Consider the following 26,514-nt stretch of genomic DNA (forward strand, 5'->3'; position numbering starts at 1 on the left):
ATATTTAAAATGAGCTTTTTCTTTTAGAGATTAAAATGAAAATATTTATAGACAAAATTGTTCAAATTTTAACAAGTAGCTTAAGTGTCTTCTGAGATATGGTTGTTTCTTTAGTTTCCTAGTTCATTCCTTACTTTACTCATCCTTACATTTTTAGGATTTTAAACTAATTTCTAAAAATTCATCAACCCTGGTGACATGTTTTTGTTATATCTGAGGTGCAAATCTCCTGCTTCCGTCTAGAAATTCCTCTACACATCCTCACTTTTCCTTCCACATCTCAGGACAGTGTTATCCTTCTTTGTCAAATGGTTTTGCAAACAGTTTCTGGGTCAACACATCCTAATTTCTTTTTAGAAACTACAGCGTTAGCATGTCATATGTGGTTGGAATGTTTTGATCACTTGTAATTTCTTTTGAATGCTTCTAAATTTAAATTTAAGCTTAAAATAAAATTTTATTCTTTTAAGTACAGAAACAACAAGGTAGATATGCCATTTGAAAACTAGCAAGAGAAACATTAAAAAATGAATATACTTTTTTAAAAAATGGACATCATATTCGAGAAGTTAAAAAAACAAGTCTTCTGGTAAATTGGAAAATCTGGTAAGTATATCAGACTGGCCTTTAGGCAACTGACTTTCGGAAAACTGACCTAGAAGATGGTACATTAACACAAAAGAATACTATGTAGTTATTAAAATAATCTGTGTGTGTGTACAGGCAGAGGGAGAGAGAAAGACAAAAAGATATTCACATTAGGTGCACTTGGGTGGTGGGTGGTGCAGTTGGTTAAGAGCCTGACTCTGGCTCAGGTCATTCTAGCCTTGCCTCGGATTCTGAGCTCAGCTTGGAGTCTGCTTAAGATTCTCTCTCTCTCCCTGGGGCCTCTGGGTGGCTCAGTGGGTTAAAGCCTCTGCCTTCAGCTCAGGTCATGATCCCAAGCTCCTGGGATTGAGTCCCGCATTGGGCTCTTTGCTTACCAGGGAACCTGCTGCCCTCTCTCTCTCTGCCTGCCTCTCTGCCTATTTGTGATCTCTGTCTGTCAAATAAATAAAAATCTTAAAAAAAAAAAAAAGACTCTGCCTCTCCCTCTCCTCTGTGCGCACTCTCTCTCTCTCTCTCTCAAATAAATGAATCTTTAAAAAAAAGATATTCGCATATATACAGCATGACAGCATTTGTGTTGGGGGAAATTGAGCAGAAAAAAGTCTAGGAAGAAATACCTTAAAATATCACAATGTTCCCAATGATAGGACTGCAAGCATTTTTGGTTTTGCCTTTCCAAGTTTTAAATTTTATATACATACACACACACACACACACACAAAATATGATTTTCCGAATATATATACATATATATGAGTTTGAAGGACCTTAGGTCATGTATTCAGTTACCCTTATTCAAAAATTTTTAAAGCTGTTTCTGTTTTATATAAATTATATATATATATATAATTATATATATACCCAATGCATTTTTATTATGCATATATGTGTATTTTTATATTTTTATTATACATCTATAATATGTAATATATGTACATATATAAACTTGTACAAAAATGGAAAACATTTTTTAGAAATTTAAAACAAAATACACATAGGTCAATGGAACAGAGCAGAGAGCCTAGAAATAAACCCATGCTTATATGGTCAATTTATCTATGACAAAGAAGGCAAGAAAATACAATGAAGAAAATACAGTCTCTTCAACAAATGCTGTTGGGAAAACTGGACAGCTATGTGCTGAATAAAGAATAAAAGAATAAATAAAGAATAAAGAATAAAATTGGACCCCTTTCCTACCCCATGCACAAAAATAAACTCAAAATGAATTAGAGACCTAAATGTAAGACTTGAAACCTTACAAAACTTCTAAGAGAAAACATAGGCAATAAACTCTTGGACATCAGAATTAGCATTATTTTTCTGTCTTTCCAAGGAAGTGGAACAAAAGCAAAAATAAACAATTGGGACTGCACAAAGCTAAAAAGTTTTGGTACAGTGAAAGAAATCATCAACAAAATGAAAAGGCAACCTACTGAATGGAAGAAGTATTTGTAAATGATATATCCAGTGAGGGTTTAATATCCAAAATATATAAAGAATTCCTACAACTCAATACCAAAAAAATAAACAATCTGATTTTAAAAGGGGCAGGGGACTAGACATTTTTCCAAAGAAGACATCCAGACACATGAAAAGATGCTCAACATCACTCATAATATCAGGGGAATGGAAATCAGAAGCCCAACGAGATATCACCTTATACCAGTCAGAATGGCTAAAATCAAAAATGCAAGAAATAACAAGTGTTGGTGAGGATGTTGAGAAAAAGGAATGCTTGTGTACTATTGGTGGAATGTAAATTTGTGGAGCCTCTGTGGAAAACAGTATGGGAATTCCTCAAATAATTTAAAATAGAAATACCATATGATCCAACAATTCCTCTTCTGGATATTTACCCAAAGAAAATGAAAACACTAATTCAAAAAGATACATGCACCCCTCTGTTTACTGCTTCATTATTTACAATAGCCAAGATATGAAAGCAACTGAAATGTCCATCAGTGGATAAATGGATAAAGAAGTGGTGTGCACACACACACACACACACACACACACACACACACAGGAATATTACTCAGCCATAAAAAAGAATGAGACCTTGCTATTCGCAACAGCATAGATGGACCTAGAAGGTATTATGTTAAGCGATGTAAGTCAGACAGAAAGACAAATACCATATGACTTCACTTACATCTGGATTCTAAAATATAAAACAAATGAACAAACAGATACAGACTCATAAATTCAGAAAACTGGTGGTTAACAGAGAAGAGGGGTTGGGGGATAGGCAAAATAAGTGAAGAAGTTTAACAGGTACAAAATTCCAATTATAATTTGCATAAGCCACAGGGATGAAAAGTACAGCATAGGAAATAAACAGATGAACAAACAAGAGAATCTGAACCCATGGCCTAAGATCTTTCAAACTCTGAAAATCTGTGGGAATAAAGAATTTGGAGAGGTTGCAGCTGGAGTCACAGTCTTTGCTAAGAATTCAAACAGAAATAAACTATCAATCATGAAGATTTTTACTAGACATAAAGAAAACTGCTCAATGTCCAGGAGATGCACCTAAGTGGGCCCTGAAGAGACAGCAAGGGCTCTCTCAGGTGTCTCAAGAGGTGGCAGCCACTCAGGCCCCCATGTGAACAGAAGAAGCAATGCCCCTTCTCTTTGACTTCTAGCAAAGTTGGGAGGTCTCGGAGAAGGGAGCTGGAGGCCGTGCAGAGGTCTTGTGGCTGGAATGAGGTGAGGTGCAGAAAAGGAAGCTGGTATGGCAAGCAAGGGGCTGAGTGGTCAGAGGGAATGCCTGGGTCCTGATCCTCTTGTGACCAGTGTGTGGCTGATGGCAAATACACAGAGACTGGTGACATTCCCCTGGATCAACGTGCACTAAGAAGCCTCACTTATAGGGCTTATCCCGATTTGCATAACTCTTAGTTGAGCAATTTCACACAAAGGAAGGCAACAGGGGATTGCTGAAACAATGGGGTTTTTGGTTTTGTTTCTCTTAACAATAAAAGGGAACACACTGAAAACAAGATGAGCTAATGGAAACTTATGTATCATAGAAACTTATGTATCAAACGTGTCATTTAAAGGACCAGAAGAGGAAATGAGAAGCAGAGTCTGAATTATGTATGTACAACCAACTAAGAAGCAGTATAAACAACAACTTTGTGTCTAGCATCAGATTTCTGTGATCAAGAATTCTGCCACATATATTCAAAATTATATAAAATTACGTATTTATATTCCACTTTCAGAGTTAAGGCAGCTTTATGTAAATGCATGCAACATAATGCAGGCTACTATGAAATCAGAAAAAAAGTGAAACTAAGCCCAAGACACCTGAAGGCAGCTGAATGCTACAGCACACCATTAAGTTTTGGGACAATTGTAAATCTACAAAAATGTAGGTTTTCTAGAGGTTAATGCAAAGAAAACATGCCACGGATATAAATAAATCAGCTACTCTTCAACAGAATTTCTCAACCGCGGCACTACTGACATTTTGAGCCCAGAAAATTATTTGTTGTGGGGTCTGTCCTGTGCACTGTAGGGCAGTTCTCCGCATCCTTGGCCTCTACCCAAGAAGCTAGTAACACCCTTCTCCCCCACCTCCTCACGAGCGATGAGAACCAAAAATGTCTCCAGACATTGCCAAATGTCCCCAATGAAAGCTGCATGGACAGGAAATCAGATGTTTTAATTACTGGCAATGACCTTAAGTATATTTTCTGTTACAGATTGAGGTAGAACAAAATGCTTTGTTAGTCAACAGTGCAAGACAGGTTTAACAACCCATTATAAAACTTCAGGGGCATCCCCAGAAATCTTGTGCAGTTCATGTCTGTCACTCGGCCTAGACACACAGACAAAGACATACACACACAGATGTGGAGTTTGTTGGAACCGACCCAGAAACTTTTTACAAGAAAATCACTGGCCTGATTCTGTACTTCAATGGAAACTAGTCTCATGAGATAAAGCTAGAACAATAAGAATGACCTATTCTACCTACCCCCCTCTTATGAAAATGTATTTTATTTTCACTGAAGTTAACACAAAACTTCCTTTAAAAGTTTACTGTAAACAGAATAGAGAGTCCAGAAATAGACCTACAGATATATGGTCAACTGATCTTTAACAGAGGGACACATACAATTCAATGGAGAAATGAACCTTTTCAGAAAATGGTGTTGAACAACTGGACATCTGCATGAAAAAGAAATTAACCTACACCCAGATCTTAAATCTTTTACAAAAATTAGCTCAAGATGAATAACAGAACTAAATGTAAAGTGCAAAAGCATCAGACTCCTTAGATGATAACACAGGAGAAAATCTAGATGACCTTGGGTTTGGTGATGACTTTTAGATACAACACCCAAAGCACAATCCATGAAAAAAAAATGTTAAGTTGGATTTCTTTAAATTTAAAATTTCTGCTCTGTAAAAGACATGGGAGAAAATAAAAAGGCAAACTACAGACTGGGAGGAAATCTTTGCAAAATGCAAACAAAGAACTGGTAGCCAAAAGTTACAAAAACTCTTAAAACTCAATAATAAGAAAACAAAAAATCCAATTTAAAAACATGCAAATGATCTGAATAGACACGACTGAAGCAGATATAGTCAATAAGCATCTGAAAAGATGCTGAACACTACACGTCATGAAGGAATTGCAAATTAAAACAATAATGATATGTACCAACACACACCTATTCAAATGGCAAAAATCCAAAAGTCTGACAACACCAAATGCTGTTGAAGATGTGAAGTGACAGGAACTCTCACTCACAGCTGGGGGAATGTAAAATGGTACAACCATTTACAAAACTAAAAATTTTCTCTTAACATATGATTCAATAATTGTACTTCTTTGCATTTACCCAAATGAATTGAAAACTTAAGTTCACACAAGAAATTGCACATGGATGCTTAAAGCAACTTTATTCACAATTGCCAAGCAGGAATGATGCAACTAGGAAGTACTTCATTGTGGGAATGGATAAAGAAACGATATCCATGCAGAAAATATTACTCCTAAATTAAAAGAAATGGACCATCAAACCACAAAAAGACATGGAGAAATGGTAAACGCATATTGATACACAAAAGAAGCCGATCTGAAAAGGCTACATATTGCATGATTGCAGCTATACAACATTCTGAAAAAGGCAAAACAGCACCGTTTACTGGAAATAGGAAGATCAGTGCTTACCCAGAGTTAAGAGGGAGGAAGGAATAACTAGGTGGACCACAGGGGATTTTTAGGGCAGTGAACTATGCCATACAGTGCTGTAATGATGGATACATCTCATTAGATATTGGTCAAAACTCACAGAACGCACAATGCAAAGAACAAACCCAATGAAAACTAGACTTTCGTTAATAACAATGTATCAATATTGGCTCATTATTTGTAATAAACGTACCACACAAATGCAAGATGTTCATAATTTGGGGAGTGGTGAGTGCTATATGGGAAAGTCTCTGTACTTTCCATTCAGTAAACTACTCTGTAAGTCTAAAACTGCCTGAAAAAAAGTAATCTATTAATTTGTTAAGTATATTGTAACAGAATAGGTACCATTTTGAGTCAGTATTTCAGAAAACAGATCCTCAATTTTGAAAAGATGATTGCCTTAAAATATGGAAGTCTAGTTGAGAAAATGTGCACATATCCATACACTATGCTCCTTCCTAACACCCCAAATTTTTCAATTACCAAGGGCAGGCTGTTACCTGCTTAATAAGTATGGTGTAAAATGCAATAGCATTTCATTAAATCTTCTCAGCTGAATTCCTAAACTCCTACATTAACTTGGGAAAATAACTGGTAAAAGATGGGAGCTCTGATGTTTAATAACAAAGCCGTGAATCCTAACAACATGCCTATGGCCAGTGATGATAAATGAAAGGTGAAACTGAGTTAGGCTTATAAAAAAGGCAGGGCAAAGTACATATGATAATGTATGTACATATGATATGAGTTTACCCATATACATTTGCACAGTGAACAGGATTTTATCAGCAATTAGTAATCCTGAAGAATCACTGTCAATTGATAGTTCAGTAAGTCAAAAAAAGTAAAAATGGGCCAGGTAGCAGGTACATAAATGATGTGGTCCATTTAAGGGACTATTACAGAGCCACTGAAATTGAGGACAAGAAAATGGTTGGATCTATCCAGTAAAACTGGATCGGTAACGTTAGGAAGGTGGGGTAGGAGTCTGCGTTTTTTGTTAAAGCTTTTTAGCCATTTTGGTTTTCAAACTATGTGCAAGTATCACCTTGATAGTGATTTCAGAATTTTTTTAGGATAGCTAAAGAATTATGTACCTAAACTTAAAAAAAATTGTTTATAATGTAACTTTTTTAAAAAGCAAGATTGGTGTTATATACATTACGATTTCATATGTAGAAAAAAGTTTGTTAAGAATATTAAAATCAAATTAAAATAGAACTAAAAACACTTTAACGCTTCTATGGTTGGTCAGTTTTTAATCTTCTCTTTCTCCATTGACAAAATGTCTACAAAAAGCTAGTGTTGGGCTGCCTGAGTGGCGCAGTCAGTTAAGCATCAACTTTTGATTTCCGTTGAGGTCATGATCTCAGGGTTGTGGGATCGAGCCCCTCATAGGGCTCTGTGCTCAGTGGGGAGTCTGCTTACTATTTTCTCTCTCCTTCTGCCCCTCTTCCACCCCCACTCATGTGTGCTCTCTCTCTCTAAAATAAATTAATAAACATCTTAATTAGGGGCGCCTGGGTGGCTCAGTGGGTTAAGCCGCTGCCTTCAGCTCGGGTCGTGGTCGCAGGGTCCTGGGATCGAGTCCCGCATTGGGCTCTCTGCTCGGCAGGGAGCCTGCTTCCCTCTCTCTCTCTTTGCCTGCCTCTCTGTCTACTTGTGATCTCTGTCTGTACTTGTGATCTCTCCACCCATAGCTCAAGGTAGCTCACTTTCAACACTAGATTGTACTGTATTCCTTTCAACAACTTTGTATCTGTGTGAAACTGGGTTTTCTGTGGTTACTGTGATAAAAAGGAAGTATCACATGGAACAGAAATATGAAGATAAACATGGAACAGAAAGTAAGGGTGGTGGTGTCCAAACATATTTCCAAAACTTGAGAGGCTGCACGACACAGGTATACACATCTTAAATGAGCACACACTTGTGTTCATTTAAGAATAACATAAAAATAATATTTTTTGCTTTCAGTGTGTGTACTGTTTTTTCAAATGGTACTAAGTTATTACAACAAATATGTATTAAGTTCTTTAGACCCAACAACCCAACAAATGGAACTCTGGGGTGTTTCTTCTGCTCTAGGATGGCCATGTAAAAATTACCATCAGTCAGGGTCAGTAATCTTTAAAACGTGAGCAGCAACAGATGGCGGGTTAAGACAGACTAGGTAGGTGGCTACGGGCTGAGCGGCGAGGCAGAAAGACAGCTGAGGGTGGGGCGGCTGGCCAGGCACACCGGGGAGGAGAGGCAAGGTCTCCTGGCACAGGAACCCACCACCTTGAACTTCATCTTGCCTACCCCGTTATAAGGAGAAGCCACTGACTCTTAGTTTGAATACACCAGGGGATGCCCCAATTAATCTCATAAATTTTGAAATCGTGGAAACAGCATGACAGATATTCTGTTGAATTTCCATTTTCCTTAATGAAATCTCCTTTTTCTGTGCATCCTATTCACCCAGGCTCAGAACCTCTATCATCTTTGTGACCTCCATGTCACACTTTATGCAGCAGAAACAACTCCCCACCAAGCCCTGTCCCTTTTGCAATATACATTGTGCTTGGTTTCAAAGCTTAGGAAAAGGCGTGGATCAGAAAAACTGTGTATTCCGGTGGTTTTTCCTACATGAGTCTTCTTTCTCTATGAAAACCTACATGATGTTAATTACTAACATCATAGCATTTTAGGGAAAACTGACTAGTCCCTACAGCATCAGTCCGTCCCCTACTCCCTGCTCATCTTTGCAAATGACATCATCTTTGTGTCCCTCTCTATTCAACGTTCCTCAGACCACCTTCTAACATTTCACCATTTCAATGAGTTAATACATATCTGCAGGGCTCAGTTTTACAATGGCGATGTCCTATCAGTCATCCCCACCCTGCCCACTTCCCCATTTCCGTTTCTCTGCAGCATTATTACAAGAATTCAGATTACAAGATCTATTTTATCATCTGTCTCTCCTCTCAGGAGAGCAGGGATTTTTATTAATTCTGGACACTGGCATATTGCCAGAACAGAGAACAGGGCTGGGCACTTGGAAGTGTTCTATAAATGTTCATTTGTTGAATAGAGCACCCCACAGAACAAACACTCAACAAATGTTAGATGTGGGTTTACAGTCACTGGTGATACACCATCGCCTCTAATACTGCCATCAGCCCCACTGCCAATGCCAACAAGATAAAATCTTAAATATTTAATTTGCCACGCAGCCCCCCACAGCCTGGCAACAGTATACCTTGCCAGCACCTGTGTTACTCCCAACGGAAGGCTCCCTGATGGACACAGGTATGTATTGGCATGGCAGCCTGAGCCTGCCTTGATTGGCATCTTGGCTCTTACCCATACGAGCAAATCCTGTGTACCCTCCAAACCCTAACTCACGCCCCATCTTGCCTGATCCCCTCAGAACACATCCTTCTCTTCCTCTTCCAGTTTGGAACTTAGGTGCAAGCCCCAAGACATCTCTTATAGTACTATTTGATATTGGTACCTAACTCTTAAATTGCCTGTCTGTGAATGTGTGTAGAGCTCTCCTTGCTAGACTAGAGACTCCTTGAGGGCAGAAACTCCATATTCTGTTGTAGACACCTTGCTTCCACCACCCAAACTCACACAGAACCACTACCCAGTTACTGAGTGAGCAATAAAACAACATTTACTGAATTAAAGCTGAACTTAGAAAACCCAATCAGAAGCACTTCTCTAAGTAAGACTAATTACCCGTATTTTTTTTAGTTTTTAATAGGTGATCAGTAAATGTTAGTCCCCAAAACTGTTCCAATTTCAGACCTATCTAGACCGTGAAAACAACCAAAATGCTCTCATTAACTGGGAGTCTGTGACCATTCAAAGAATTTGGACTGTAAATCTCTCCATTAAAAAGAGAATTTTTCTGAAGTGAAGTAGCAAAGGGCTTTGGGATGAGGAAACCTGGGTCCAATCTGGTTCCTCTATTTATTAATAGCCATATAAACATCAGCAAGTTACTCAATTTTTTTTTTTTTTAAGATTTTACTTACTTATTTGACAGATCGCAAGTAGGCAGAGAGGCAGGCAGAGAGAGAGAGGAGGAAGCAGGCTCCCTGCTGAGCGGAAAGCCCAATGCGGGGCTTGATCCCAGAACCCTGGGATCATGACCTTAGCTGAAGGCAGAGGCTTTAACCCACTGAGCCTCCCAGGCGCCCCAAGTTACTCAATTTTTAAACTTCATTTTCACTTTACTCGTCTATAAAATGTAAATAATATTCCTCCTTCAAGGGTTGCTGTGAGGATTAAACGAAATAGCATCTGTTGAATGCTTCTCCCAAAACAAGTAAACAATGTGTTACTTCCCGTTTTCCCTCCCTGTCCCCTAAAACAAGGAGGGCCAGATTATAGTGACATTATCATACTTAAGCGAAGAACACCTCCTGCAACCTTTGGCACAAACAAAATTGTTAAATAAAAATTGCTACGGAGTCTTCCTGAGTGTGGATTCCACTCACAACTAAAGCCTCTCCAAGTTTCACAGTACCCTAGATAACTTCTAATGAACTCCCTCATCTCCACCTCAATTCTTACCCTCCGTGTGCTTTACTGAAATCTAAGTGGCCCAGACTGCAGACCTGCCCCCAGCTCACACGGGGCTCCCCTCAATTAACCTGCTAAATCGCTTTACTGGACTTAACAGCACACACTGACATATTTGGCAGGAAAATGAGTTCTGTGTTAGCGGATATTTCTTTTTCACTTGGCCTTGGCTCTTCTTGGATTTTGTCACCAAGCAAGTAAGAAATGAAGAATTCGATTTTTCGGCTTCAAGGTGTGTTAGACGGAAGGGCAGAAGAGGCAGGGGAGCAAAGAGGGGGCACTCAGCCGTCACTCATGTCCTTCATTCCCCCAGCAGCACACAGAGTTAGAAGGGCGCCTCTCACCAGTTTCTTTGCCTTGAGAACCACATTCCAAACCTACCTCTCAGCCAAAGTGTATTCAGTTACTTATCCAAGCTGGCGCCCTCTCTCTCCTCACTCCCCGTTGCCTCTTGGATGCCTCCCCAACCAGCCTCATGCTGAGCAGGAAAGGGACTCATGACAGGCAGATTAGGGTTTTCAAGCAGCCCCAGGAGGAGGAAGTTACTTGTTCCCACGGGCCTGGGTTTTTCTTTTTGTGGGTGTGTTTTCTCTTTCTGAAACCAGGAAGCTAAATTTGCCTAATGGTTAAACCCAAAAGGATTACAGATTCTTTCTTCAAGAACTCTCAGAGGCCTGTTGTCCATCCCTGGGTGTTAAAAGCAGTCCATTTCCAAATCACCCAGGCAGAGGGGAGGTTGTCTAGCCTCTCCAGTGAAGTCTCTTCTATTCCGTTATTTTTATGACAGGCACTATAGCAACAGACCATTCATATTTATGTTTCCCATTCTCCTCACCAAACACTACACAACATCTCAATTTCCTAAAAAGGACAAAATTCAAAATTTCATCCCCCCACCCCACCCCCACGACTTCTTTCTCTTCTTTGAACTAAACTACTTTTAGGTTCAGGCTCTCCCTCACTCACATTCTTCACATTTCCGTTAATGAGCCTTGAACGCCCAGCATGTTCTGCTTTTCTTGCAATAATTGAGATCCTCTTTCTCGCCTAGCATTTTTACTAAAGATGTGTTCTCCCTTGACAACGTATCCCAACACTCAGCCACCATTCTGTCAGAGATGTGTCATGGTTGGCTGTTTGAACCTCCAGACGGGTGGAGGATCCTCACCACCGCCCCTGTGTGGTCCCACAGGGGAACGCAGGAGAGAGGCCCTCAGGATCTCGGCACTCTCAGCATAATGGTCGCCTTTGTCCAAGAACTGTGGGTACGGGCTGAGCTTGAATCCCAAGCTACTGGTCGACCTTGGGACGTTCTTCAACCCCTCGGTCTCCATTCAGTCATTTGGAAAATGAGAATATTGCCACTGTAGGTAAGGCCACTGTTAAGGACCACTAGCAGGCTCTCAGGAGGAGAGGGCTCTTGTCAATTTCATTCATGTGTGGTTATCTACAAGTAACTCCCTCGCTATTCCTTAATAATCCTTAATTCTTTTAAGCATATTTTCAGCAGCAGTGGTTAGTTAGGGCAACAAAGACAGGTTAGAGCACTCTGTCTTTGGTCTAGAAATGCATTAAGGCCACGATTCTTATTAACCTTGTCTGTGCCTTAGAACACAATGTGGGGGCTTTAAAAAATAAGTGCCCAGATCAGGTATGTCAGAATCTTTGGGGGTCAGGCCTGGGCATCAGTATCTGAAAATCTCCAAAGGCAGACATGTAAATGGAAGACTGGTAGGTGATGGTACATACAGTGAAGAAAAGACAGGGTCTCAGGAGAGGGAGAGTTGGGATGGTTGGTCAGCAAGGCCCATGTGAGCAGACCACGCTCAAGGTGAGGCCAGCCTTGTGAAGTCTCACATCTGGATCAGAGGCAGAGGAGTGGCCAGGGAGCAGGGCTGAGGCAGCAGCAGCAGGAGATCATGAGCTGGGCTGTCCAGAGGCCACCCAGGTTCCTTCCCACTGCAGCTCTGTTTGCTCAGCGTTTCCTTCGGTTCTGGACAATTTTGGGCAATGTCTCTCAGCTTCCTTCCAATAATTCCCCATTTTTGCTTAAGCCAGCCAAAGGAGGTCTCCATGGAAACCCAACACACTTCTACTAAGACAACAGGTTATTCAGTTTAAGTCAGTCTTTTTTATGTAACCATCTCTGACAAACATGGAACTTCAAATCAATATATTTGGGAGGAATTCGTTAAAGTCTCGACCACTGAGCATCTCAAATACATTCCTTAACTGTTTCTGGACCTACACCATCTCCTCATTTGTAAAACACATGGGTCAAACAAAACAGCCATCTCTTCCAGCTCGAGTTTTACCCATCCATGAATCTGGTATCTTTTTCATTTGTTGAACACATTAGAAGAGAGACACTGGAGGCATAAATATTGTAAGACATGGCCATCTCCTAGGAGTCGAGTACATCTTCATATTAATGGAGGGTAATTACCCAGTGTGTGCAAACTTAGGAAACTCTTTTCCTTTCCTTCTTTCTTTAGTTCACATCATCAGCCCATTAACACCAGCTTCTCCTTTCTCACTCCCGCAACTTCGCATGTTTGACAAAATGTTATTATTAGTGTCTCCGGCATATCAAACGTTTAAAAGGGCAGTTTCAAAATAACAACTCTCCCTGACCTTAACCATCACCCCAAGTTAAATTTTTATTTTTAAATTTTCTCTGATAATTTGTAAGTCTTCTCTTTGATATAACACACACACACATGCCTGCACACACACTGCCTGAGGCCGCATTTAATCATTCTGCACAGTTTCCAGAAGGGTCACTATATCCACATTCCTAGGATAGAGCCAGAGAGAGGTCGGTCTGTGCTCTTCTCTCACGGGTGGGGTATTGGGAAATTCAGCACATGATGAGGGATTTATATCTTCCTTCACATCTGGTGCTCAGGAATCATCATCAAAGACAGGATACCCATCTAGAACAATTGTTCCAGGGTAAGAGTCTACACCATTGCCCTGTGATGTAAATACAGTTCTCCACTGCTCTGTGATCTACATTTTGCCTACATCCTTCCACACTGGTCTTATGTTTGGAAATCAGGTCTTGTGTTTGGAAATCTTATGTTTGGAAATCAAATTCACCCAAAGTAATCTGATGAAGTCTAGAAGAAAGAGATTTAGCCTTAGAAGCACTATTTTTAAATGAAATAGGACTGTTTCATAGTATACACTGGAAACATAGCCTCATCAGCTGCAATTTACTGATATTAAAAGCACATTAATGTTCAACACACCCAATATTTCTCTCCAACATTTTCCCTTTCTGCCCTCAAAAACCAAAATAAAATGTTTCTTTAAAACCAGTACTTCTTTAGCCAATGATTGACTCGATAAAATCTTTTCTCAAGACTTAGCTAACAAATGGGACTATCACAGAAATAATTTCCATAAAATAGAATTACCAAATTGATTTGCTCAAAGTGTTATGTTTTCCTGAACCTAAAACACTGTCGATTTTTACATCATTATATTATGTACTGTTAAAGAAAACAAAATAGGGGCACCTGAGTTGCTCAGTTTGGTAAGCATCTGACTCTTGATTTTGGCTCAGGTCATGATGTCAGGGTTGTGGGATCGAGCCCCGTGTGAGGCTCCACACTTCCTGTGGAGTCTGCTTGAGATTCTCTCTCTCCCTCGCCCTCTGCTCCTCCCCCTGCTTGTGTGGTCTCTCTCTCTCTCCCTCCCTCCCTCTCAAAATAAATAAAATCTTAAAAAACAAAACAGAATGGCTACCCTTCAAATTATTAAGATGCCTTTAACTGAGATTTCAGAGGTATTAAAATGTAAAAATATGCTTGCCTTAGAGCTTGTGAGATATAGTAAGTACGTGCTTACTGAATATCCACTTATTTTAGAAATCATAATCCATGTTCTGCTTTACCCTTACATTTTTCTGGTAGTGCTGCTTCACATTCTTTTTAAGTACAGAGAATTTAATTATTATTAAAGTAAATTTTAATAAACTTAAGCAAGAAGGTCTCTTTTTTTCCCATTTAATGGTGAAATGAGTAATATTTCAAAAGCCTGCTGCCTGGTTCATGCAGGGTAATCGTATTATCATCATCTCCAATCCATGAGGAACTTGTTTTCCCACCTAAACATTGCTGCTGACCACACCTGAGAAAAGTTAACATCTATCTAACGCTTGCTAGGTACCTGGTACTGCGTCAAGCACTTTACGTGGATTGTTTCACTCAATCCTTAGAACAATCCTGCGGATACTATTATTCATCCCATTTAACAGATGAGAAAGTTGCAGCTCAGAGAGGTAAAGAGACTTTTTCAAGGTGACCAAAACAGTAAGCAATGGAGCCAGAGTTGAGACGTGAGCTGTTAGGTAAGCACCATCTGCTCTCTGGGGTGTACTGCAAAAAAAACTCCAAGAGTCCTCACTTCAGACTACAGAAGTGAGGGCCACTGGGTGCCACCATCCTCCCCAGGATGGCTGCACACTGTGAATATGGTGTGCCTTGGCCTCTGGGTGCTGACAGGTAAAGGGTATTTTAGGGGCTGGAGGGAGCTGTTGGAGCAGAGACCCAGGGCCCCAGGCCTGTGACTGGCAGACGTCTGCAGGAGAAAGAAGGAGAAATTAGAGAAAACACCCGTGAAGTTGAGGGCAGAAATGGGAAGACACCATCACCCATTTGAGAAATGTTACCAGGCCCCACTTGATGCTTTATAGAGGAAAACAGAATCAAAATTCTTGAGCTGGAGAAGACCTCTGAAAGGTCAATCGAGACCAGCAAGCTCAGGACTTCCTGGGAATGGGCAAAAAATGCAAATACTCTGGCCCAACTGGGACCTTTGGAATCAGACTCTCTGAGTGGAGCCACAATCTGGGTTGGGAAGCCCGGGTGGCTCAGCCATTAATCCGCCTTCGGCTCGGCTCAGGATCCCAGGGCCCAGGGATCGAGCCCCTCATCGAGCCCCACATCAGGCTCCCTGCTCAGTGGGGAGCATGCGTCTCCCTCTCCCACTCCCCTTGCTTGTGCTCCCTCTCTCGCTCTGTCAAATAAATAATCTAAAAAAAAAGGGGGAGGGGCCTGAGGACATCTGGAATCACAGAGTGAAACTTCACAAAAGATCCAGCAAAGACCGTAAGAGTTACAGCACCCAATTCTAGAATGCCAGAGACTACACAGCCCCAACACAGTGTGATAGAAATTAAATAAGACACAGACAGAAGGACAGCTAATAGATAGTGCTTTAAGACAGAGTATGGTCTCAGCCATCAACCTGCGGTTAGCATAAGTATCATAAAGTATAATTTTTTTATCTAATTAACAAACCCATTACTACTCTCCCAGTCTAATTGGACTTTATTAAATTATCCTAATTCAAAGCAGGTGAAACCTCAGGCATACAAGCAGATGGCGAAGAGCCCACCTTAAGTTTAACTGGCCCTGATCCCACTGGAAACAAATCCATTAGCATTGTTCACCTTTTCTGCATTTGTTTGAAACTTGGCTTCACTGTTACAAACAAAATGAACAGGGATGGGGGAGTTCACAGAATAGCAACTTCCTGGATTCTTCTTATTTTACCAAGTAGGTCAGTCTACCGGATTTTGTTCTGAAACAGTGTATCCTTGTGTCTGGAACGGGAGACTGGGGCTGACGGGAAGGAGGTACAAGAAACACAACTGCCATGATGATTCCATTGTCTGGATGGCCACCAAAAGTCCTGGCAACCTCAAGTTAAGGTCCCAGAGCTCAGGCTACTCCTGGGAGTGCATGCAGATAGCTGGAAGGGCAGCGGTCTCCCCAGGGCCGGCTGGGGACAGCTGATGGGGCCTGATCCACCCATGCAGTCAGTCCCTCCCTGAACTCTAAGGGAACTGAGCACATCTTACATCAGGAAATCAGAATATTCCCGCCTTTGCTTTCTCACTCTCATCTTAAGGAAACACTTGTACCCAAAAGTTTGGGGTCATCTCAGCATACTTCACGTTAAATACATAAAATGCTCATGGAGGCAGCAGGGTTGCCTGTGAGCACACACACAGGGTTCCCCCAATCCCGTTAGAATGAGTGTCTGAATCCTGCTGGCTTACTTCAGGACCCCCTTTGACCTCACACAACTGTACTAAAAACTCTCCGACCCAGCTTTCCTTCCTCCTGCATGCATTCCCGTTCCTGTTCTCCCCAGTGCCCCCTACACACACACACACACACACACACACACGCACACACACACTCCATCATCACCACCTTCCATTCCCCACACTACATGCTCCTGGGCTGCCCCAAACATCTTTCCAAAAACAACTACAATTCTTTCCCGCCCCTCTGCCTCCTCATTCCTCAGAGCCTGGCAAGAAGCTCCTTCCACAGGGACCTACCTTCCTGGTTTTACAGGGCACTCTTCCCCTTCCCATCCATTCCACTCACCAGCCACCTCCAGTACCCTGCAGCCTTTGATACCTTGTCCTCCTCCACTTCCTCCTCCGTGCCTGGGCACCTGCCCCTCCCTGCAGTACCACCCTCTACAAACAACCTCCTTCTTGTTACCATGCACCTGTCTCAAGCACACGTCCTGCGGAAAACACTGACTTCAACCTTTACGCCGAAGGGCACCTCCGTCCTTCCCTCTCCCCGGCCATCTCAGCCCCAGCCCTCGCTTCACTGTTCATTCCACCGGAGTGTCCTCAGTGCCCAAGATACTGCCAAGCCTATGAGAAGACACGGATAAACTTGGCTGAACCCTATAACTAATGAAATCATTTGGGTCCAATTATTTCTCCTCCAGCCTCTCCAAAGGCTTCTCCACTCATACCTCTACCCTAGCTGGAATTCAACTGTGACACCTGTAATCCCCTCATGCAAGCCAGTGCATTCCAGACTTGCCTGTTCACAGGAATGACCGGCACATTGGTGAGAAAGATTCGTGGGCCCTGCACTCGACAGACCATGGAAGTAGCATCCGTAGGGGGGTTGAGGGCATAGGTAGCAAACAATACAGGTAATTCTTACAGTGATTTGACTTAGGTGATACTGAGTCCCCTACTAAAATGTGAGATTCTTTGGAAAGAGAATGACATAGTAAACTTCATTAACTCTTTGTACTTTAATGAGAATTTTTGGTAAAATTCCTACCTAAAAGATTTAAATAGAAGGGGTAGGGGGGAAAAAAGAGAGACAGAGAGAGAAAAGAATGGGTAGGGAAAAAAGAAAAAGTCATGGAATATATCCAATTTTGATTTAAAACATTCTCTGGGGGCGCCTGGGTGGCTCAGTTGGTTAAGTCTCTGCCTTCAGCTCATGTCATGATTGTGGGGTCCTGGGATGGGGCCAGGCTTTGGACTCCCTGCTCAGCAGGGAGTCTGCTTGAGGCTCCCACTCTGCTCAAATAAATAAAGAAAAAAATTCTTAAAAAAACAAAAACAAAAACAAAACATTCTCTGGATACAAAGCCATCTTACATCCAAATCCTCTCTAATAAAATGCTTATATGCTAAAGTGCTATTATACTATATAAGAATAAAGTCAAGGGGTGCCTGGGTGGCTCAGTGGGTTAGGCCTCTGCCTTCGGCTCAGGTCATGGTCCCAGGTCCCGGGATCGAGCCCCGCACAGAAAAAAAATAATAATAGTAATAATAAAGTCAAGGTCAATGAACTTTTTACAACGGCCACCTTAAAGGAAATTATAATATTTATAGTCCATTTTTTCAAAAGATATTTTTTATCAGGAAATTCAATTTTCTAGCTGTGCTTATGAACTCTTGCTTTTTATTTCAAATGAAAGAATTTCTTATTTGAGCTACAGTTTCAGAAAGTACTTAAGTGCAACCATGGTCGGGTCTATTTGTAATGCTGGATTTTGTAAATGTTGTAACTCAGACACTTTGAGCCTGGTTTATCTTCTCTGTCTTTCACCGCCCACATAACCTCTTTGTTGCAAAAATCATTTTCCTTCATTAAGCCTATCAAGGTATCCATAAAGGTACATGACAAAAGAGGCACACAGAAACCTGTTACACAATGAAACAGAAATATTCTTTAGGATCCTATGAGGTGCACTGACTTTTCCCATTTTGGGGTTCATTTAGGAAGTGGCTTGTGCCCGTCACGCTATTCTCTGAATAGAAATAGATGGGGAGAGGGAAGAGAGGATGCTGGAGGAGATGAGGACATATGGGGAACAAATCACAATGACATTCAGCTCACTCAGAATCAGGCTTCCGTGTCTCCACTTCCTGTTTGCTATACCCTTAAATAAGACATGTCCTCATCACACACACACAAGACCACTTCCACCATCTCCATCTCAGTGAAGGGCACCCTCAGCTCTTGAGGATGAAAACCAAGTCACACTGGTTCTTCTTTTTCTCACTCCCCAAACCCAATTCAGCGGCAAGGTTTTGTCATTGACAAGCATAAACTGTCCCCAGTCTGACTCTCCTCGGCTCCAAGGACATAGGAGCCCCAACCACCAGATAAAACACAAGACACCCACTGACATCGGAATTTCACAGATACGGTAATTCATTTTTGCACAGGACACACTTGCACTAAAAAATGATTCATCGTTTACCTGATATGTAAATTGAATCTGGCATCCTGTATTTTTCTTTGCTCAACCACCCAGCCCTGTCTGCCCCTGTCTTCCCCACATAGCCAAATCTTTACAGATTAAAACTCTCCCACAGCTTTCTTCAGAATTTAGAATAAAAACTAAGTTCTTTACCAAAGTCTGGAAGGCCTGTGATCAGAGAAGGTGGGAGTGTTTGGAGAGGGCCCTCTGCTTGCCTCTCCAAAGTCTCCCACCCCCTGGCTTCAGCCATAGGAGACGTCCTTCTTCCCTGCAGACACTCAAGTTCATCCGTACCTCAGGACCTTTGCACTTGTCATCCCCTCTGTCTAAAATCCTCTTCCTCTCCTTGTCTTCCATATCATGCAGATCACAACTCAAAAGAGATCCTCCCCCCACCAACCTAGCTAAACTAGTGCCCCTCTCAACATGCCCTCTGTCACATTACCCAGTCTTAACTTCCCTCAGAGCCCCTTCATCCAGCCTGAAAGCATTTATTAGCATACTGTCTTTCCATCCTATTGGCAATGTATGCATCATTAGAGCCGAGCCCTATGTCTTTTGTTCATTGTCTCCAGATCACCTAGAACTGAACCTGGCATTTAACAATCTCTCTTTATGTATTTGCTGATGAATAAATAAATGAGTTGAATAAACGAGATGAAATAAATGAGATGAATAAATAAATGAAATAAAATTTCCTTAAATTCCAAATGGTCTTCACTTTCACATGTTCAACGTCTATGGTAAAATGGTGGCATCCCTGAATGACCTTTCCTGCACCAAATGCGGACTTTCTCCTAACAGCCAGCAAATACGCCTTTCCACCAATGATTGCACGGTGGTGCTGCCCACTGGTCCAAGTTCAGAGTCATCAGGAGCAGTGTCTTACTCAGTACACGATGATAGTGGATGCAGGGACTGGAGTGTTTCATTTTAAATCTATAATTCAAAAAATTTAGGAGCAAGCCAAAAGACCCAAGTGTTGATATGAATGCTATAAAAAGCAGAGATGCCATAAGCCTAATTCAAAGGGAACAAGATGAAAATCACAAGATAGGTTGAAAACAAGGACCCTCTGAGCCCTAAGCAAATCACTTTTTTTAAATCTAAGCTGATAGCCTTATTGTGAAGAAAATGCATAAAATTGGAGACCAAGGATAAAATGCTGAATCTATATTGAAAATTATACCCAAACGGGAATGCACAATTAGAAATGGTACAAGTTGTTCAGCTGTCTGGGGATGGAAGCCCTTATCACATTTAACCCTATTTTTGGCTTTCAGGCTCAGAAGAGGAAGAAGGGGCTGCCAGTGGACCATCTGTGGCACAGCCCAAAAGCACTGTGGCCGTGGCCTTAAACAGCAGCGTATGGTTACCCTCCCACGAGTTTATGTTCCTCCTTATTCCTGGGAAATTGTAGAGTTTCTAAAGAAGAAAAACCTTAAGTTTTAGTTTCAACTCTTCTGAGCTGCTAGGAGGATAAAATATTTTCAGTGGTCACTCAGGCTCTTTTGTGTTGTTTAGATAGATGATTTGGAGGCAGGACAGGAAACCACAGGGCACAGGAGAAAGGGAAGTTCCTAAGTCATGGTGTTGGGTGTGGGAGTCCAGAAGCAGACTCCAGCAAGAAGGAAGAAAAGAGATAAAACACACATGTTAAACAGAATCAAGCAGTTCCAGGAAGTCCTACTAAATATTCCCCATTTCAAAACTCTAAATTCTTACAGTTTCTTTAACCATTTTACAGAGGGAGTTGTGGAAAATACAAGCTCATATTTTCTTTAAGAAGAGCGTGGAGAGGGCACCTGTGTGGCTCAGTCAGTTAAGCGTCTGCCTTTGGCTCAGGTCAGGATCTCAGGTCCTGGGATCAAAGCCCTGCGTTGGGCTCCCTGCTCAGTGGGTAGCCTGTTTCTCCCTCTCCCTCTGCCTGCCACTCCACCTTGTGCTCTCTCTCTCCCTCTCTCTCTCTCTCTGCCTGTCAAATAAGTAAATAAAATCTTAAAAAGAAGAAGAAGAGCGTGGAAGTGTACCAAGCCGAAATCTGACATTGGGACCACTTGGCGTTCAGCACACTTTCACGAAAACCTCACTTACATGGATGCCGGGGAAGAGAGGATGAGCAAGACACTCTCCACCCTCGGGAATTCAGGGACCAGCAGGAGAAACAGGCAAATCAATGCTAATGCTGGTAAAATATGACAGGTACCACAGCAGACATACGTTCGACACGCTTTGGGGCCACAGACAAAAGTAGCCTCAGGGTTGGCTTCACCCATGCACCAGGTTAATACCTCAGTTAGAGCTTAATTGGACCTAACCACATGATGTTATCTTTAGTTTGCTTTTCTTATTGAAGCAAAATGTATTCATATCATGTTCTGGAGATGAACGGTGGTGATGGGTGCCCAAGAGTATGAATGTACTTAATGCCACAGCACACTTAAAAATGGTCACGATGCTAAATGTTACATTATGTATATTCTACCACAATTGTAAAAAAATCAAGAAAAATAAATTCTGATGATCCACCCAAACAAGTATGTATATCTAATGAAATGCACAGTTCTTCAATGCTATCTGAGATTGATATCAGTGTATGTCCACATCCACCTACCCAGCTTCCAAAACAAGATACAAACCATTCCTATCTCCTCAGACAGTCCCCTCTGTCCTTTCCAAAGTCACACTCTCCCTGGGAGCACTTCTCCTGAACTTCACGCAAATGAAATCATCCAGGATGTGCATTTCTTTCCCTTAACATGTTTGTAAGCCTCACCCAGTTCTTGCATGTGTCGGTATCTTTTTTTTTTTTTTTTTTGTCTAGTCGTACTCCATGTTATGAGTCTGCAATCCAAATGTATTGAACCACTCTTCTGATGATGGGTATTCAAGACATTTCCAGGGTTTTTGGTTTTTTTAGATATATTATGAAAAAGGGTGCTATATATATCTTTGCACATGTCATTTTGCGGACGTATGTTTTCATTCCTCCTGCATAAATATCTAGGCGTGGAAATGCTGGATTGTGAGGCAGATGGATGTTGAATTTTATATGAAGCTGCCAAAGGGTGTCTGGCAGTAGCTGTCCCATTTTTTACTATTGTCCCCACATCCTTGCTAGCATTTTGGTATGGTCTTTTTTTTTTTTTTTTTTTAATGGACACCGATGGCTCACTGAACCACCACGAATACTGCAGAAAGAGGAAAGTACCTCTTGGACAGGGTTACTGGTTTCCCAGAGGACTGTTCCTTCTCTCTCAGGCAGGAGGTTTCTTACCACAGCTCAGCTGGAGATTAAATAGGATTTATTTCATTCCGTACTTTTTCAACAAAGCGCTTTCATATACTCTTTCAGAATGAATCCTGAGGGGCGCCTGGGTGGCTCAGTTGGTAGGGTGTCTGCCTTCAGCTCAGGTCACAATCCTGGGGTCTGGGGACTGAGTCCCACATCGGGATCCCTGCTCATCACAGAGTCTTTCTCCCTCTACCCCTCCCCCTGGTCATGCTCACTCTCTCTCTCTCTCTCTCAAATAAATAAATAAAATCTTAAAACAAAAACAAAAATGAATTTTGATAATGAATTCTAACATCTGACAAAAGAGCAGCTCTGAGATGGGGTAATGTGCCCTGGGTTCACAGGGCAGACCCTGCCATCCCAGCCCTCTGACTAAACAGGTTCCCTATTTCTGAGCCCATCAGTCAACCTGTTGCATGTGGAAAGAGAAGAAAAAAAAATCCTACTGAATGATGATTTCTGATGGAACTACGCTGTTGTAGTTTCCTACACATACTCTCTTCTCACTCATGGGTCACTATGACAGAAGTCAAGACCAGTGGACAACCTTCAGGACTGATGGAGCCATGTCCTGGGGAAAGGGGAGCGAGCCCCTGGCACATGGGAGACATTCCATGCCTGAATGTGAGGTCCCTGAGTGACAGAAGCTCTATGGACCCCATACACCTTAAAACACAGCCAAGACAAAGCTGTTTTGGTGAATAAGATTGTCCCAGCAGGTGGTATGTCCCTGTCCCATTCCAGATGCTTCTAAGTGTATGGGGGAGATAGTGGAACAACCACTCTGAACCCCGGAAACTGTCCACCCTCCTAACTGGTTCCCACTGCAGTTACTTTCCGCAAAGGGGGAACTCCTAGCTAGGCAGCTTTCCTGGGCATGTCTCCACACTCCAGGACATTTGCCATTCATCTGGAAAATGATCAGGTATTAACAGTTCCACCCTAATTCATTGATCTGAAATGTTTTCTTACAATAGCCCAAAAATTCCATGATGGCTAGATCTAGTGAAATGGTTCTCAACCTTGATACGTAAGCAGAATCTTGAGGAGAGCTCTCAAAAGGACTGAACCTGGGTTTCCCACTATTCCCATCTAATTGGAGGTCCAGCTTGGCATGGGAAGGTTTAAATGCTTCCCCACTGATTCCCATGAGCAGCCAGGATTGAGAACTAACTATAAAAACCCCACACTACAACCTCACTTGCTTTTTGTTTTTAAATCTTATTTATTTATTTGACAGAGAGAGAGATCACAGGTAGGCAGAGAGAGAGGGGGGAAGCAGGCTCCCTGCCGAGCAGAGAGCCCCATGCGGGGGCTTGATCCCAGGACCCTGAGATCATGACTTGAGCCGAAGGCAGAGGCTTAACCCACTGAGCCACCCAGGCACCCCCCTCACCTGCTTTTGAAAAGAAAGGCACCATCCAATTTTGTTAGGAACTTTAGCAAATCCTGAACTCCATGCCAGGATTGAAATCACAGCAATGGGAATGCCATGGATGATTTAATTTCAGTTGCCCTGCCGGTTAACTACAACAGTAACGATCCCAAATGGCATTATAATTCCCTGTGCTTATTCAGGAATGGGGATTAGGATTTATCTACCGCCAGTCTGACCCCATACCTGAATGCAAAACAGAAAAACAGTGCTCAGGAAAGAAAGTAAAGCTCTAATTGATCTACAGCGTCCATAATTGTGATGTATTTGCTGGTATGCTGGAGAGTTGTCTTTCGTATCATATTTTTGCTGCTGTGAACTTTATCTCTGTTCTTATAAACCTGACAGCCAACAGTAAGGTTACACTATAGCCATTTAAAAAAAAAAAAAATGGTAGAATTTACAAAGGATTAGCTTTGGGGTACATTTTAGGAAAAACAGAAGTTTTATACTTATCTCAGATCTATCTATTATAAAACTATTGCTATCATTTTCCTTTATGTCAAGAGTCATTCAACCTCATTGTTTATAATCAGTCAGAGAACAAATACTTTTACGACTGATAAAACAAAGCCACTTCATGTTTGGGACCTAAAAATCTGTGTAAAGGATAAAACACTCTACATTCTACATAAGCAAACAATGGGCTAATCATAAATAGGTAGAAATCACTTTCAAAGGGGAGGGTCTCAATAAACCCCAATGTCCTTACATTAAAACTATCAACACAGAAATAAAAAGAAGCTTCCAGGGAAATAACTTCTCCCCTGACCTTAAAAATAAAATGTAGAACAGTAGAAAATTTCCAACCTGTTCATTTCCTGAAGCACTGGCAGTCAAAAGCAGAAGTAATTCAGTGCATCACTGTTCTCTTGTTAGTTTACTTCATCTTTTTCAACTTTGTCCCACAAGTCTTGCACGCAGAAGCTTTACCATTTTCACTCTTTGCCACAAGGGCACTTAGCTCTTCCGACGGCTTGAAAGAAATACCTCAAAGTAGGGCTCTACTTTTCTCTTTGCTCCGATGTGAAGACACCTTCCTATTCATATCAATACAAGATACTTTTTAAATCACGATATGTAATCAGTGACTCATCTGGCTTTTCTAACCCCAGATTCCCCGCTGTGTCTGTCCCAGAATGAATCCGTCATTGCCCCGGGGAAGCATATTAACCCAAATCACAGTCTTCATGCCTGTTTTGGCTTTGGCTGTTCTCATCTGTTGTCTTGGTTGAGTCAGGAACCCAGATAAGGACTCAGCATGAGCTATTAGGCTGGGAGCTCCCTCCTTGCTGTCTCCAACTCAGGTTCAGGATGGCGCAGTGGTTTTACGGCCGGAAGGTTCCCGAAGGTCCAGCAGGGATTCCGAACCGTCAGTCGATGGAGTTTATTTAAATGTATGCCCTGTGTTTCTTCTGTATTGGCATGAAAAATATTGGCACAAGACTCCCTCTGCAACACCTTCACCCCACAGAAAACAAGCATAACATGGCACCTTTACTCAACATCAAGCCCGAAGCTGCTATATTTAGAGACTGTTAGTCCAGGGAAATCACCAGAAGTGTTTCCGGTTAGCCACAAGGTGTACCAAGAAAGGATCCTGCATGAGTCCAAGAATGAGCACAAGGGCTGGCCTTGAGAATTAAGAGCTCCGCTTCTGTTAAAGTCAATGTCAAAGCACTTCTACTTAGACCGACTTCCTCAAGACAAGAGAAATCTGGGGTTTACTCAAAGAACCAGCTGACACCCCAGCAGTGAAAGAAAGCAAAGAGAGTCTAATAAGTTTTCCTTTTTTAAAGGAAAAGGAAGTCTTATCATCCATATTTATTAACTTCTTTTCAGAGAGCCACCATTCAGAAATGGAAAAAGCCATGTAGGGGACAGTCCACCATGGTGTGCCCAAGTGATGAGCAAATGTACTGGCCCTTTAGTTCACACAGCCTCCCAGGGAATAAAGCACCTTGGCTCAGGCATCTAGACCCATGGCATAAATGCCACAAAGAAAAACGAAGGGGAACGAGCTGGAGATGGCCGTACAACTCCCCTCGTCTGAAGTTCTCTATTATCCCACCCATTGCCACTAGTAATCTATTAACTACAGTCTTAACCTTCCTAACTGTGAGGATTTGCAGCAGCATTTCCAGGTATAGAGTTAGCAAGTAAGTGTATGATACTGAAGAGTTACTGCTTAATGGGAAGAAAAATGCAAGCTACGGAAGTAATTAGCAAAAGAAAAATGTGAGCTAAGTACTGAAGTACTTAATCCAATCATGGTTCAACAAATTATTTGCTTTGCTTTGGTGGAAGAGGAAAATTATTCTTTCCCAGCAAAGGGTGGCAACTCTAATAGATCTGACTGAGTCGCCAGCTGAAGTTAATGTGGATAAATTTGACTGGCTTAATCTTGATGGAGCTTTTTTTTTCTTAATTTTTTATTCATGTATTTGACAGAGATCACAAGTAGGCAGAAAGAAGGGGAAGCAGGCTCCCTGCTGAGCAGAGAGCCCTGATGCGGGGGCTTGATCCCAGGACCCTGAGATCATGACCTGAGCTGAAGGCAGAGGCTTTAACCCACTGAGCCACCCAGGCGCCCCCTGATGGAGCTTTAAACTCCTAATGTGATGTTCATATAAAGTTTCAGCGCAATTTCAACACATTTTTTGCTCTTCGTCATTTCAAGCGGTGGCCATAGTAAAAGCCACACCAGACTGGCAGAACTGGGGGTGGGGGGGGGCTCTCTCTTGCTCTGGCTGGTTTCTAGTGTCCAGGCTTCTGTCTTCTGCAAGACCAAATAGTTAGACGTTAGATTCAGCCTCAGCGCTGAGC

At 41.8% G+C, this 26,514-nt stretch overlaps 1 protein-coding gene across 3 annotated transcripts in view; it reads right to left on the reverse strand.

The window, feature by feature from the left end:
• Positions 1–26,514, reverse strand: part of LOC111155370 (LYN proto-oncogene, Src family tyrosine kinase) — a 117,099-nt gene that overhangs the window by 73,333 nt on the left and 17,252 nt on the right. The window contains exon 1 of one of the 3 annotated variants that reach the window (XM_022515515.1): positions 10,787–10,888. The exons of the other annotated variants lie outside the window; for them this stretch is intronic. The gene's annotated coding sequence lies outside the window, so the exon portion shown is untranslated. Of the gene's footprint in view, positions 1–10,786; positions 10,889–26,514 lie in introns of those variants that run through there. 3 annotated transcript variants of the gene reach the window in all.

This window comes from Enhydra lutris, unplaced genomic scaffold (assembly GCF_002288905.1).
Source record: "Enhydra lutris kenyoni isolate GAN:26980312 unplaced genomic scaffold, ASM228890v2 scaffoldscaffold41, whole genome shotgun sequence".
NCBI classification, from domain to species: Eukaryota; Metazoa; Chordata; class Mammalia; order Carnivora; family Mustelidae; genus Enhydra; species Enhydra lutris.